Source organism: Myripristis murdjan, chromosome 11 (assembly GCF_902150065.1).
Source record: "Myripristis murdjan chromosome 11, fMyrMur1.1, whole genome shotgun sequence".
NCBI classification, from domain to species: Eukaryota; Metazoa; Chordata; class Actinopteri; order Holocentriformes; family Holocentridae; genus Myripristis; species Myripristis murdjan.
Genome location: NC_043990.1, coordinates 28,017,610 through 28,033,331, shown reverse-complemented (window position 1 = coordinate 28,033,331; position 15,722 = coordinate 28,017,610). Strand labels below are relative to the sequence as shown.

Below are 15,722 nucleotides of genomic sequence, written 5' to 3'. Positions count from 1 at the left end.
CTGTACTCTATTGTTGCAACAGACTGTGATACACACCAGTGCTTAATAGTTTTAAGTGTAAATGCAGGCGTCGGTAAGAAACTGTATATAGGTTCAAAAGCCCACAAATGAATAGCTTCTCTTTTGGGCTAGGAGTAGAATCCCTTTTTTAATTAGTCAAGTCACCAAGTGTGTTGTAAACCGGCTTTATCGTTCTCATTGGATCTTCATGCTGCACTGGCAGACTTCAGCACACCTCAGAGGTAATCTGTTGGGGAAATAGCCAGGATAAAGTGAGACTGTGATCCACTGTACAGTATTAATTTTGCTGGAAGGTGGTATTCTCATGACATGCTTCTGCTCCTGAACAGTAGACAGTAAGGTTTATTTTTTATCTTTAATGAGAATTTTAATTTAAAACTGAGTTTGCTGTAGTATGTAGCTTGACAGGGCAGCCATAGGGAATTGTGCCTCATTGTCTGTTCCCCGCCCTGCTGGCAGGACAAGCTGATTTTGCCGTTGGTTCTCCCAGAGAGCACAAGTTCCAGCTGTGGGGTGGAGATGAGCTTCTATGGGACAGATGGGGAAAGATGACCTCATACTGAATCTTAATATATCCAGAAACCAAGGAATTTGGTTTGGGGTTCACACTGTAAATATGATATAGCATTTGTTTATAAGGCTTGTACGATTAAAGTTTCCATCTTCCTTGCATGGAAAACACTGCGGCTGTCCAGAAAGAGTGTACTTTTAAACATTAGGACCTTAACTATATGTGTGTGTCTGTATGTGTGTGTGTGTGTGTGTGTGTGTGTGTGTGGCTTTTGTTTTGTTTTGTGTTTTTTGCTCAAGTCTGGCAGGCTTCCCAGGTAGTGAGGGTTGTGCCAATGTGGTATCCAGGTTTCAACCCCAGAGACATGGAAATCGACCAATCAAAGGAGCAGTTTTGGAGATAATTCTAGGGTGCCTATGGGTAACCTGTTTGCTTGTTGGAGTTAGAAAGATTATAACCTTTGAAAGCAGTGGAAATTTTGTCATCTTGAGTTTTTTCTTCTAATTTGACTTTACTTGTTGATTCTTTTGTCTTTGTTTTCTTGTATTTCTCCCTGTTTGGACTGCCTGGAATGCATCAGCATGGATCCAGCTTCCTGCATGCCTGCCAAGAAACATCTTGTGTGTCCAAGGGCTTGCCATGGTCCTGGCAGGCATGCAGCCATCCTGCCTCTTCTCTTTCCTTCCCTTGCCTGGCTGCCTGGGAAAACCTTGTGTTTACTGTAGAGAACTGGGCTGCTGTGTACCAGGGAGAGGAAAACCCTCCCAGACCCAGCCTTTAGTGGTTTAAGGCCATCTGAATTGGGGTACTGTGTGTATAGTTTGCTTCATCGGTTATATATTGTGTTTTTGTGGGATTTGGTAAAATGGCTAGAATGAAAACTCAAAAGACTGAAAAATAAAAGACAGTATTTTATTTGTCTTTCTTAGTGTCTGGTATTTTTTAATGAGTAGGCTGTCCCTTTAATTTTTTTTCAATGGCCTCGATGGTGAATCATTCACTATATTATATAGTTCACAACTTGGCCTAAATCTTAATGTGTCTGCCTGCAGCTTTATTATGGTTGTTACTGCCTTGTAAAAGTGGAACTATGCGTCTGATGAATGGCCGAAATTAGCTCTTACAGTACAAATAAGCTATTTACAGTGCTTTTCAGTGCAGATCAAGAGACACTGGAACATGGATGTATATAGAATATATACATATGCTTTTCTATGTACAGTGTAGAAAAAAGCCAAGCTCCACTTTGGCCATTTCCAGCAGGCTGATGAACAGTTATTGGATCATGTAGTGCAGTCCAAAAAAATGTGTAAAAAAAAAAAAAAAAAATGGAGAAAGTTATTTCCTCCTCAGATTCATGCAAAATTGCATTTAGCACCTCATTCTTTTGGTCCCAAGACTTTGGTCAGAACATCATGTACCATATTGCTGTGGCTGAACTCACCTTCAGTCTGCTGGTTTGCCGGTCTATATGGCGCAGCATGCTGTTGGGGAGTTCATAATACTCCCATGTTACCCCATCCACTGCCACTTTTCACTCTGTCCTTTTTGGAGTCTCTATACTCTTTCAGTTTTTCAGCTTGGTGATTATTAGATTCTGTGTTCTAATGAAGCCAACTTTCAGCAACTTCTCAGCAATTTTGCGATGCAAATGACCTTTTCCAGTACTCTCTTTAATCTTTTCCTGATACTCAGAAATGTCCAAATTAAAAGAAATATTTTGTTTCCCCGGCAGACCACTGCACGCTCTTCGATTTCTTCATCATCTACATCTTTCCCTGTAGAATAATACACCCCTGCTCTTGTCGTCATGGTTCCCACTTCAGGTCCTGCTATTTTTTGCTTCCAGCTGTAAACCAACTTTTCAGATACTGAACCCATTTATTTTTGATCAGAGTGCTCAGAACAGGTCCGAAATAGGTTCACAAACTGGAATGGAACCAGTTCCTTATTGGTTGAAAAGGCCTATTGTCTTAGACCATGAGATCTGACAGATACAGAATCTCTTTCTGGCCACCCCCTAAAGGTCAGTGATCCAAGTCCAAAGGTCAGTTTTTGAAAATTTTGTTAAACCTGCAAATCTCTGTTCATGCAGAGCTACCATGATGCAGTGTAATACTTAGAAGCATAAGTGGTTCTTACTGGGGAAAAAAAAAAAAAAAAAAAAATCACTCAAACAGCCACATAATGGTGGTGGATTACAAGATCGCTTTCCAATTTTATTTTCAAGACAGCACCGTTCTGTTACAAGAATACAATGCTACTTTGTGTTATTGCTCAGATACTGTATAATGCGCATTTAGCTTACAGGGACTGTGTTTACATACACACTGTATTCTGAATAATAGATAATACCCCAGTTAAGGTCTTGTCTGGGATAAGCTGGTGAAATGCATTTTCATATTCCATTCAGAAATACAATACTCTTGCATACACACATTGTAGGTGTATTTCCTCACTATGAGTGCCATAATAGTGCTTAAAAACCTGATGTGGATTACTGTTTATAGTTTATTATAAATGGTATTGGTCCATAAAATTAGTAGTGAAGTAGGCTTGTACTGTATACACTGCTCACTCTTTATAGAGCTCATTGCAAAATAATTTGAAACTGAAAAAGTGGGTCTCTCATGGTGAGTTTAAAGGGATTATGAACAGTCTTGAGACAGGCTTAATAAGAGGCTGTTTGTGCCTTGTCTGGCCAAGATTTATACAGGCTTTGGCCTCTGATACTGTTGGTTTGCAACTGGACTTCTGCCTTTTCCAGTGCTTAAGCAGCAAACTTTCACTTTGCTCTTCCCTTGTTTAGGTTGTGATTTGCTTTTGTACATTCTTGTTTGTCTGAATGTGCTCTATTTGTCATGGTGCTGACTTCTCCATCCCATCTCTTCTGAAAAGAGATTTGTTATTTGCAGTGTGACTAACCCGATTAAATAGATATGTACATCAGGGAGCTTAACTGCGTTTTTGCAAAAAGAAGTTATGATGGTTACTTTGCAAATGGGATGTTGTTAACATCATCCAATTCAGAAGACCATTTGAGTATCACAAATATATCATTTTGGTGTACTGTAAATGCACTCAGAAAATCAAAAATAAAAAGGAAACTCTCTTCGTGTCTTGCTAAAAATGGCCAAACCTTTTGGTTCTCTTGAGATTTGTATTCTGAGGTGGCTCAGTTTACTTTTACAAAAATGCTAATGGGAAAAATTTCCAGATGTGATTGATCAAATTGAGTGCATTCTGCTATATTTCCAGGCCTTGGATCTGTTGGCATTTTTGCAGGAAAACAAAAGTTCCTCAAATCAGTTAACTTTATGAATTCATTTTTTTAAATCTGCACCAGGAGTAGGCAGCCTCTTGCTGGGTATTGGTATAGGCTGAATCTGTCATAAATAAAGCCCTGCATGTTTACACTATGCATCTTTAAAAAAGATATGCTGTGCACATTATAAATATCCAGTGTATTTTAAGCACACTTTTCAGATGTCACAAAAATATCAAATGTAAATGTGTTTCCATCAGAAGAGCTGAAGTAAGTAAAACAGTATAAGATTAAAACAGAGCTACATGAGAAAGCAAATGATATAGGAACTCTTTGTGGATTGGCTGTATAGCTAATTACATGATATTAAACTGAATGTCATTTTCTGATGATTGACTTTTATCCCTCCTTCTAATGGTTTATTATCTGCTTGTAATGTATCACAGTGTGCTAAAATTTGCGCCCTCAAGTGAACATAAATTATATTTTCTTTCTGACTCTAGGGAATTAGCTGTTTCAGCACAGATTTTCCAATTTTATATCGTAGCCTAAAACAGATAGATAAAAACCTAGTCTTTGGTTTTTGTGTAATTGATGAGTTATTGCGATTCTTTTTCATCAACAAATGTAAAAGAAACATTTAGATATAAGGTAACGCTTCAAAAAATAATTTAAGGGTATTTCTAATTCTGTTAAAGGTGCTACATGTCACATTGTATTTTTTTTATCATTATATTTGAGTTAGTCGTAGTCATAAAAAGCTCTATCAACTCCTTGCAGATAGGTTGTAGTCATGTCATGCTACAGGACAGACAAAATCTTTAGTTTTGAAAAACATCAGCAATAACCACACCAGTGGTGTGAGAAAGAGAATACCAGTCGTCTCCGCCATGCTCTTAGATGTTTAGGTAATTACACCGAGGTGTCACAGTTAATTTGACAATGATATGATGATGTTTAAAAAACACCTTTTAATGGCTTGACTGTGATGACTGGAGCCTGATGCAGGTTGTTGCTGTACTGTTGGCTTGCTGCAGGGGGAGTTCCCCGGCCCAGCCTCAGCGTGGATGCTGGTAACCTTGCCGTCACATCTGGGAGGAAAGAAAAGAGGCTGATCAGTGGTGACACAGGCTATGTGAACATGTATTCCCTGTAGCGCTTCCTGTCTGCTGCGTGCACGGACTCCCAACACTCACGGTGAACTAGTTCACACACTAACACACTACAAATAGCACTGCACACACACATAGAGGTTACGCGGGGGTCAGGTTTTCATATAGCTCGCGCTGTCCCGCCCAGCAGTCGTTTCTATGCTACCGGCTTGGCAGTGGCCTCGGCATCGGACAGTTGTGTGCCAGAGTGAAGGCTGAGGGAGAGTCGGCTGGCACAACAAGCAAGGTCATTCTTCACAGTGCTGCCATGGTGTCGTTATACGACACAGGTTATGTGGACACATCCACACACACACATATCAGGGCGTGTGTGCAGCTCCTTAAAGTCTGGAATAGTCTTGAAATAAATCATCAGAATTTAACCTTTTGAGTCAGGAGCCTGAGGGTGGCTTTTATTTTGAAAGGTTTTATTTCGCCCTCTTAACAAAATTCACTGTAGTTCTTGGTAATTTTTTAATTTTTATACTAAAATATATTTTACATGAAAAAATAATTATAACAATATTTTTTTGTATTTATGTATTCATTGATTTATTTTTACAAATTGTTTTAGCCATTTTACAGTAATTTACTTGTAATTTTTACTTGTAAAAATTACTAGTAAATTTTAGGCCATTTTCTGGTATTTATCTTGTGACTTTTTATTAATTTCTTGCACATCTTTGGGTCATTTCTTGCTAATCTGCTCATTACTTTTTTCCAGGTTTTTGAAAGACATCCAGTTAATTTGCTCAAGATTCAAAGGGTTAAACGCTTGTGAAATGCATCATGAAGTGTGGAACTCTGAAATGCTTTCACAAGGATTTAAACACAATCACTACTTCACTGATCTGATGTTTGAATATATCATTTTAATAATTACAAATACAGTCTTCATAATTGTTTGTAAATTTTGCGTATTTTGCAGAATTGTTTGTGCTGATTTGCTGATTGTAGTCTATGTTTTCCCATGTTTTTGAAAGAAATCAAGTGAATTCACTCATGTTCTGAAGGGTTAAGCCCATAAACATACACAACTGTTTTAAATCTATGTGTAAGAGCTCTGCTTTTTTCACCGTGTTAGTGACAGGTTTCTTTCCATTGTCACTTTTTGATGAATATAGAGTTAGTAATACATTATGCATCCTGTCTTATTATTCCATCAGAAACAGACTAGTTTGACCTTGTTTTATTTTATTTCTTTTCTATTCTTTTTTGGTTGTTAATTTGATTGAAGTGGCATTAAAAAGGTCTTACAGGTCTTTTGGCTATGTAAAATCTGTAGATGCCCTTGTATGTAAACACACACACGCTCTTGTTACACCACAAGCCTTCACCAGGGGTGCAGCAGCTCGGTCGATACAGCATTGCACATTTCCAGTGAAACTCAACCACATCCTTTCCAGTCAAATACAGTAAACAACGAGCTGAATGACTGAATATTACTGTACGATGAGGATTCACCTTCTTTGCAGGATAAAATAACAGAGTAGAGAGAGCCTGTATTTTAAATTAAAACACAGACGGAGACAATAGAACTAAATGATTCTCTAAATAACCCAATTCATATCAAAGCGCTTTGCATCATTCCAAAATGGCTTCTTCCTTTCTGTTTATCAATGCAGAGATAATGACCTAAAAGGCTGAAACGCTGCGTCAAACTTTCTTTTTTTTCGTTATTTGTCAGAATGCAATGTTACTTGAAATTCCTCCATCTCTCACTGATACTGGCAGAATTTATTTCTGTCTTGTTCCCCTCCCCTCCCTCTCTGCATCTTTTCCCTTTTTTTCCTTTGTGAACAGCTTACTGCAGTATCCTTAAAGTCCCTGCATTTGTCCTGAGTTGTCCTCTCTTACCCAGCATGCACCGCAGTGATCTGGAGCTCTGTCGGCTCAGGATGGGTGCACACTTTTGATGTCGAGAGAGTGGGGGGAGGGAGGGCAGGCAGACACTATGATGCTGCATTTATACGCTCCTTTCAATGGTTTCTTTTCAGCTCCCACTGTTGCTGTCGTTTTTGAAAAGACACCCCCCCCATACCCCCCCACCCCATCCCCCCACCCCCTTATTCTGGCCCTGAAATAGTGTCCATGTGGTTGAAATAAAAAGGGGAAAAAAAAAACTTTGTGTTGCTGCAAACAGTCTGCGAGCCGGCGCGTTGTCCTTATCTGACCCATGTTCGCTCGGTCGTACGAGGCAAAAGCAGCGGCTGCCGAGTTGAGAGGGAGGGAGGAGGGGGAAGAGGGAGATTGGTTATGGGGGGGAGGGGATTTGTAGGGGGTGGAAGAGGTTTTTTTGGGGGGGGTGCCAGGGGGATTCATGCATTGATGCATTTTAGGCGATTCTCCACTGTTTATTTTATCCGGCATCCTGATGTTGCGCGTTGCTTTCCACATGAGTGCTTCTCCCAGATGCGTTTTTCGGCAGATCATCTCTCAAGACTAACACACATGTACCGTCGCAACCCAGTCCACACACACACACATGCACACACACACACACACACATGCATTTTTCCCTCAGTGCTGTAGTTTTCTGTGCTCACACTTGTGTTTCGTGGCACTGTACTGCGTTGCATCGATATGGCATATCCACAGCGAGCATCATGTTTCTCTTCTCACCATGTTTCACAGTGCAGACCGCACTAGATTTTAAGGACACAGCCAGCAGAGATGATAGTAATCATTTAAAAATAAATTGCGTGGACGTAAGAGATGCTCCTTGATATCATCAGGAGGGGTGGTGGAACAACAAAGCACATGAATTGCACAGGAAAATCCTCCTTAAAGTAATGCTAAAGGAATGGTTTTATAGCTGAAAACCATTGTGATTTGTGATGTCATGTGCCATTATTTGTCAGTAATCTGCCTTTTTTATTCTTATATCCAGGCGGTGTTCTTTATGTTGATTTTCAAGAAGAGACCACAAAAAATAGATAAATATTTAAATTATACTAAATAAGAGAAAAGATCCAAAAGAAACATCTAGTAAAGCGGTAATAGATCACTAAACTAAATGCTGGAATAATAACGGGCTTTGTCGTTGTCGTTTTTTTGGCTTGAGAAGTGAATGTGTTGTGATGCTGACTGCTTGCTTGCAGCACCAGCCTCCATTGTTTAACAGCTGAAAATGCCAGTTGTTTGTGGGGGGTGGTGGTGGGGGGTGTATTTCCTGAAACTCCAGTGGGTGGGGAGTGTGTTTGTGTTCCAAAACAAAGTACAGGCCAGAAATTGAGTTTTGAAAGCCAGCAGGTTTAGCACCTGGCAAAGTAATTGTCAAGTGTCTTGTACTGGTCAACCCCCATACGTACACAGTGTGGTTATCCTGTGCAGTGCACCAGGAAAAAGTTTTATACCTTTTAAAGGGATAGTTCAACCATTTTGGAAAAAAAAAAAATGATATTCTTTCACTTACCTCCAGCTGTTCTGTAGGACAGTAGTGACTCTATCTTGCTCTCATTGTTACTGAGTGCTGGATACTGGCTGGATGCTCCAAATGCTAACTGTTAGCCTCCTGCCACTGAGGTGGACCTCCCCCCAGCTAACATTCTCAAAAATAACTGGCTTTAATAGCTGCATTTCAGATCCACATATGGTTTTAAACAGGTTAACAGGTTCCTCTGTAGAGCTCAAGCTTTCACTTTATAAACACACCATTTCGGAAGCCTTTTAGCAGCATGCAGATGGAGTGCTAATGTCGCAGGGGTAATAACAAGGTAATTTGGAGGCAAAGTAAATAGCACTAATCATGCTGGAGCTTGAAGTGGGGACTCGTATGGCTGGATCACAGGCATAAGCTGGCATGCATCTCCTTCATTAGGTGTCCCACAGACTGGTAGACACACCCCTGAAGGAAAAAAACTTCTGAGGAGGTTCCTGCCCTACCGAGCCACACTGGCTTTCCTTAACCTTTCCTTTCCTTTTCCAATCCAGTCCTCTCACATGGATGTCTCTCCAGACTGCCAAGTGCACTGTGAATATATTCAGCCTTCATTCTTTGTTGCAGTCATTTCACCTTCAGCAGTGAAACTACAAGTGCCTGCAGCACTGGAGTGTCGATGGACTCTACCAAGTCATACTACACAGGCTGAAAGATTTGAAATTTTGGTTTGTTGCTCTGTTAGGCCGATATTAGCCAAAAAGTCAGCCAGTCAGTATGATATGATAGATAAAATGCACATCAATATTACTCTGATTATCTATGGAAAGAGTTGAAACCAAACTCATTCTAGTGAATCATTCCAATCACAATCCACAAAAATGTATTTTTATTTTTTTTTAAATCACTACTATCCTGGGTTTCGGTGTAGTGTTGTATTGTCTTGGGCTGCACAGTATTGGACAAAACTGACACTGCGATTTTTTTTTTGTCTGAGATATATATTTCAATATGAAAAATTACAGGAAATTCCACCAGATACTTGCAGCATGTTATTCATGTACAGATATACAATTAACAGTCATAATTTGCATCATTGAGGTAATTTAAAACCCCCACTCCTACTTCAACGGACTTCAGCTTGGTTCAGCCCTTTGCTACCCCTCAACAAACCATGTTGGACCGGTTTCCCTTATGAAGCTTATGAAACAACTTTATAGCTTTTAACCAGCGCCTTGATCATTCTTGATCGATTTATCAAACAACCAAAACATTCAGCTCTCATTTCCGACTCTCATTGGTCAGTGACTACCGGGGCTTGATCATGTGCACTGCTTCAGCAGAGAACACAGTGAACTGATCACTGTGCATGCAGGGCCTGTGTGTTGGTAGACACGAACTCTGTGTATCCAGTATTCCTTAAATCGGACAAAATTAAGTTACATCAGACAGCTGTTTTGGTAGCCGAGTCATGAGAAAATGAGAACCTTGCCAGTGTTCCTTTTGTATCAAGCTGCAAAAAAGTTGTAGCATTATGTGCTTGAGTTAATTTGCCCTACTTGACGTCATACATCTTGCAGTGCGACTGTGCAAATCATGTCAATGCAAACGATATATTGTGCAACCCTAGCATTTTCTCGCCATCTAAGTACTGTTTCACAGGCTGACAGAAATAATAAAGAAAAAGCTTGGGAAAGCACTGAATATTTGGGATTTTGAAGAACCTTTTGGCATAAAAGTGCTCTAATACAAAGACTGGTAAAAGAAAATATATCAGCTCTCGGCAGCTTCAATCCAAAAACCCATATTGGTCAAACCCCCCACACAGCAAACGACTCATTTAATCACATTATTTTCTCAGTATAAGCTATTGATACTTGTAGCATGCTGCTCTGGAAAAAGATGAAGATGACTAACAGCAAAGTGAATGCTGGAAATGTGCGTCACTTTTTCAAATATAACTCAATCACCATGGAAACTGAATAACAGAGTGTATCAGTGGGTGTTTTTTTCACAACTCTCTCTCTGTGTCTCTCTGTCTCTCTCTCTCTCATACACAACCACACACACACTCCCTTCATCTCTATCTCCGTCTTTTTCTTCACTAAACAGATATCCTTAAAGCTTTAATATGGAACTTTTACATATAAATAAATGGTTGTTATGTTATCCAATGCCAAATGAATTTGCACAAAGATGATTAAGCTTGTTACCCGCCAATAAAAGTCCATGAATTTTGCATTATTTTGAGCATTGCAAAGCTAGTGTCTGTGGCAGCATTCTCATGCTGATGCACAGTTGACCTTCAGTGATGTGTTTAACATCAGCTACACTTAATACTTTGTACTGGAATTGAACTGGAGTTTGCGGCTGAAACAATAGCTCTGAAACCCAATTGTATTTGGGCTAATTTTTCTCCTTCTATATAAATGTTTTCACAAATTCCAATGAAAATTTTGCACATTGATTGGACATTTTGTGCAAATCCTGCCCAAGAAATAGGACCTCAGTCAGCCTGATGGGGGCGGTATTATTAGAGGTCAAAATTTTGAACTTTGAGAAGTCTCAACTCCTTATCTGGTTTACACAAAATTTGGCACAAATGTGGCCATAAATTAATGGCAGTTTGTCAAAACATCCCTAAACTTTGGTGGATATTTTTAATTAAGCTGTTGAAGCTTTCAATTTCTAATGGTCTTTGTTGGCTTGGACCCTGGAATTGCCACTTGTGGAAAAGTTTTTTTGTTTTTGTAAATGTAAATATAAATGTAAATATGCTGCTTGTGTCACCTGACAAGTGAGACCATAGAGGTGTACATGAATCAAAGAACAAAATGGATTGTGTTGCATGATACTGATAATAGTGCAGATTCCCCTCCTTGCCTCCAAAAACACTTCCAGCATGTTGATCAAATCACTCATACAGTATAGTACTGTATGAGTGAACTGATCACTAACTTCATGAAACCAGATGGGTTTACCTACAGTGAAATTGTGCACAAGATCCATCTGGCCCTGAGCCACTGGATCAGATTTCAGCACTGCTTAGGCAACGAGTGGCCAGTCAGCAGTGTTACAGCTAGCTCTTTAGCTGACATTGTATTACTGTAAATGAATCTGTGAGCAAATGGTTAGGAGAGTGTATGAATGAAGTATATCAAATATATATTCACTGATGTATGTTCACTGTTGTATTCACTGCATTCATACTGTTAATCATGTTTGTAGAAGCCACTTTCTCGAAGCCCTGGAAAGTGGTCTACAGCATCAGTAAAATCATCATTTGAGGCAAAATGGGGACCACAGACCTTTTCATTTTCAGGAGACGTACCAGTCAGAGGGTGCCAAATCTGGAGAATAGGCCCGATGTGTGACCACTTTGAATCCACATTTCTGGATGGCAGCCTTGGCCATTTTTTTGGAACATTTTTCTGGTGGAAGAACAAACCTCTTGTCAGCTCTCCATGTTGAATCCTCATGATTTTCTCCTGTTGCAATCTCACGAGATACATATAGTACTCATGTGACCCTTTTTCCAGGTTGTGCACAAGCAGGACTCCTTCTGCGCCCCAGAAAATGGTGGCCATTACATTGCTTGCAGACATGTCTGTCTTGCTTTCCTTGGTGGTGGAGAATCTTTTGTCTCTGGTTGGAAGTGATGGACTTCTCATCCACATGAATCGCCACAAAAAACTATCAAGATCCACCTCAAAATTTGCCGCATTTTTCCTTGACATGTTGTGCCAAATCCATCTCTGATCAAGTTCAAGAAGCTTCACGACCCAACCAGCTGACACCTTGGACATTTGGAGGTAGCTTCAGATGAATGCATTGACACGTTCCTCAGAGATACCCAGTTGGTAATATCATGCTCAGTTACACATTGATCTGCCATGATGATGCCATGAATCTTGCCAGTGGTCCCCTGTGTGGTGACGGTGGCTGGCCTTCCAGTTCATCTTCCAGGCTTGTCCTGCAATGTTTGAATTCAGCAGCAAGCCCCTTTACCACGCTGTAGGGAGGGGCATCCTCCCCTTGTGTGGACACCATTTAACTGACAGCACAGTCAAAAATAAGAAAAGGAGAGCTGTATGTGAAATGTACCAAAAATTAAATATATATAGTTTGAAATAACTGCATAAAAAATGCATAAATATGAAGATATTAATAGTACACACAACTGCTGAAGAACATGAGGAAAACAAATATGATTTGATCTTTTACATACAATTCGGACTTCATCATATCGTATCCTTATGCCTTGACAGTGTTGTGGTCACAATTATTCCCTTTCAGATGGAAGTGCATTGTTAGATTTCATTTCCTCAAATTAGTAACACAATTATTTGTGTGTGTGTGTGTGTGTGTGTATGTGCGCACACGCGCGTGCTTGCCTGTTTGTGGGTGGAGAAGTGTGTGAAAGAGTGAGACTGAGACAGACAGTGCATGAAGGGAGGAAAACCATTCCCATTAGAGTGCCCATTAAGTCTGATTACAAGTGATTACCGTCTGTTGGAGAGAAATGACCAGCCCTGTCCTGCCTTGAATTAATGGCATGAACAAATGCTTTCCCTTCTCTCTTTCATGACGATCAAAACACCTCCTGTTTTCTGTTGTGTTTTTTTTTTTCTGTCCTGTCTTGTGAGATCTTGTCATGAGCTTTAGTCTAGCCGATGACTTTGGCAAAACACCAAGGTTTAATCAGATTTGAACACACATTTCTGTTTTTCTGTGCTTGATGCTTCTTTGTCTTCATACTGACTCATGCCAGTTAAGGAAAGCAGGGAATTTATAGTGGGATTTCTCCTCCAATTTCAGCAAGCTGAGGAAGTATTTATGGTCATAACCACATGTCCCAATTACCAGAGGTTAGGTCTGAGTGCTTCATAAAGCTGTTGTGGGAGTTGCTTTGCTGAGGGTAATGTTTCATCTGGGTCATCTTACCCAGAGCTAGTGTTTGTCTACATCCTGCCTTAAAGACTGGAGCACAAAGGTGTCAAAACCAACCATAACTCAACCTGAAATATTTATTTTCTCTAGATGTATTCTGTTCACTCAGGAAATTACCTTATTAAGAAATACCTGGGATCTTAATATTTTTAACCAATAAACTCCCAGGAGTCTCTGGGTGGGCTTTTATTTTGAAATGTAATATTTCACCCTCTTAACAAAATTTATTTAATTTATTTTTATTTTTTGGGGATTTCTGGCAATTTTCTCACTCACTCACTCACTCTATCTATCTATCTATCTATCTATCTTTCCTTGTAACTGTTTACTAATTTCTAATTTTCAGGTCAAAGAGTTAAATGCCTGTGTGAAAGGCCTTTCACAAGCATTTAACCTTTTTACAAGGTCTTCAGATGCCTAAATATATCATTTTAATAATTATGAATATAGTTTTCTTGTAATGTTTTAAAATATTTCTGCTAATTCAGGCAAGGTTTTTTTTATTATTTTTTTTATGAATGTTCAAGTAATTTTTTTGATCATTTGCTAATTGGCTTTTTCCCCGTGCACAAATTGAATTTATGCATGATTCAAAAGTTTAATACAGTAGCCCCCACCAATTAAAGGTCTGTACATTTTCAAATCCACATTTGCCTGGATTTGAATTTTTTTTATTCCACAAGAACATATTTGTAGCCACGGTATTTACTTTCTGACCCTTCCTGATCTCTTACTGGTTTTGAAAAACCATGAATAGTGGCTGGCTTGTGATCTTCACCTTGTTTGTGTGTTACAGGTGTTTCTCTGGGGGAGCTCTGCAGCTCCTTAGCACTGCCTGGAGTCGGACTTCACCACTTCCTCTGGTAAGACCTTCATGTTGCTCAGTTCCACATAGTCAGAGTCCAGCAGCTCACTGCTTGCCAAAGGCAAGTGGGCCAATACACAGCAGTCTCCCAGACCTCCCTGCTGCAGCGACAGAGCAGCACACACACACACACACACACACAGGTGATGAGTGTCTTCAGCAGCCGCACGTTGTGGTGTAAATGTAATGAAGCCCACATCTTGGTAATGATCCAGGATAAATCCTTATCTGTCTGGATGGTGTTACCTCTTTATTCTGCTCACTTTCATTTCCTCTTAAAGAAACAGTGTAGGATTTAGCTGCATCTGCTGGTTACAAAGCAGAACACAATGAAACGGCACTACTGATTCCACCTTTCTCAACTACACTAAACCGTGGCATCACAATCTGAGACAAGTGACACGGTAATTTTATTTGGCATTTTACTAAGTTATTCAGACTATCATCATCACAAAGATGAGTGTGTTCCTGGTCCAAGTCAAATGGACACAGGCATTTCAAGCACAACTGCTGCTGTTACTCACGACCAGAGCCTATTCTATTAATATAGATTAATATAATATAGGTGAGTGCAAATCTGAGCATATTATTTTGAGCAACTTATTAATATTGTCCCCACCCTCCAAAATGTTTGTGCACCCCCAAAATTTATCCCCCCTCACCAAAGCCAAAATCCTAGGGGAAACACTGCCTCTTATCAATATCACGCCAGAAAATTGTTGTTGAAGCACCTGCATATAAAATAAAATTATATTGAAGACTATTATATTAGACTTTTTTGAACATCAGTGTGGGAGAAGTTTTTTGTGTATCTGGCATTCTTAAAACAACTATGAATTTTACATCAATGAAACAAAAACTTTTCAACAACTTTCAATTTCAGTAAGGTCCCTGTGGTATTATCATTACTCTGAGATAAACTGCAGTGAGTATAATATTTTATGTCCCACATAATGTGCCACTACATAAAAATCATACACAACCACAAATAAAAGCAGAAAATAATTATGTTGGTTTGTTACCTGTCCTGGAGAAAACACACAACTTCTGCGTTTCTCTGAAAACCTTTTGGCATCTTCAGTGATTTCTGTCAAATAAAAGCTGTTCTGATATTGACTCTTGTTTTCGTCTGTCATCTGGCTCTTTCTCTTTTTGCTTGATCATGTTTTCGTTCCTTCAACAGTGTTTTACTCTCACTTGCTCTTACCGCGGTGTAGCATTAGGTACGAGTGGACATGGACACAGTCAGAAACAAAGCAAACTACTTTCCATCAGCCACCCGTAAGAGTGTACTTTGGGTCAGTTTGTCCTGTCTGAGCCACTAAACATGGCAAAGCAACATGGCAACTGGGACCTGGGGCTTTATGCAGATTAAAAAGACTTTTTCTAACTTGATGAAAACACTATGATTCTTCATTTCTTGCTGTTACATACTAATAAAAAGCATGTTTTTGAATATTATATCCCATTTCTATCTGCCACAGGAAGTTTACATCCTACACACTGTAACTTTAAAGGTGAAGCATGTGTTTGTTGCATTGTTAAAAGGTTGATACCAATGTGTGGTAACATATGTTACT

The 15,722-nt window shown here is 39.5% G+C and overlaps 1 protein-coding gene across 4 annotated transcripts in view; it reads left to right on the top strand.

The window, feature by feature from the left end:
• The window catches only part of thrb (thyroid hormone receptor beta), a 102,450-nt gene that overhangs the window by 45,297 nt on the left and 41,431 nt on the right, over positions 1-15,722 (top strand). For all 4 annotated transcript variants that reach the window (XM_030063369.1, XM_030063370.1, XM_030063367.1 and 1 more), the window contains exon 2: positions 14,074-14,140. The gene's annotated coding sequence lies outside the window, so the exon portion shown is untranslated. The remainder of the gene's footprint in view (positions 1-14,073; positions 14,141-15,722) is intronic.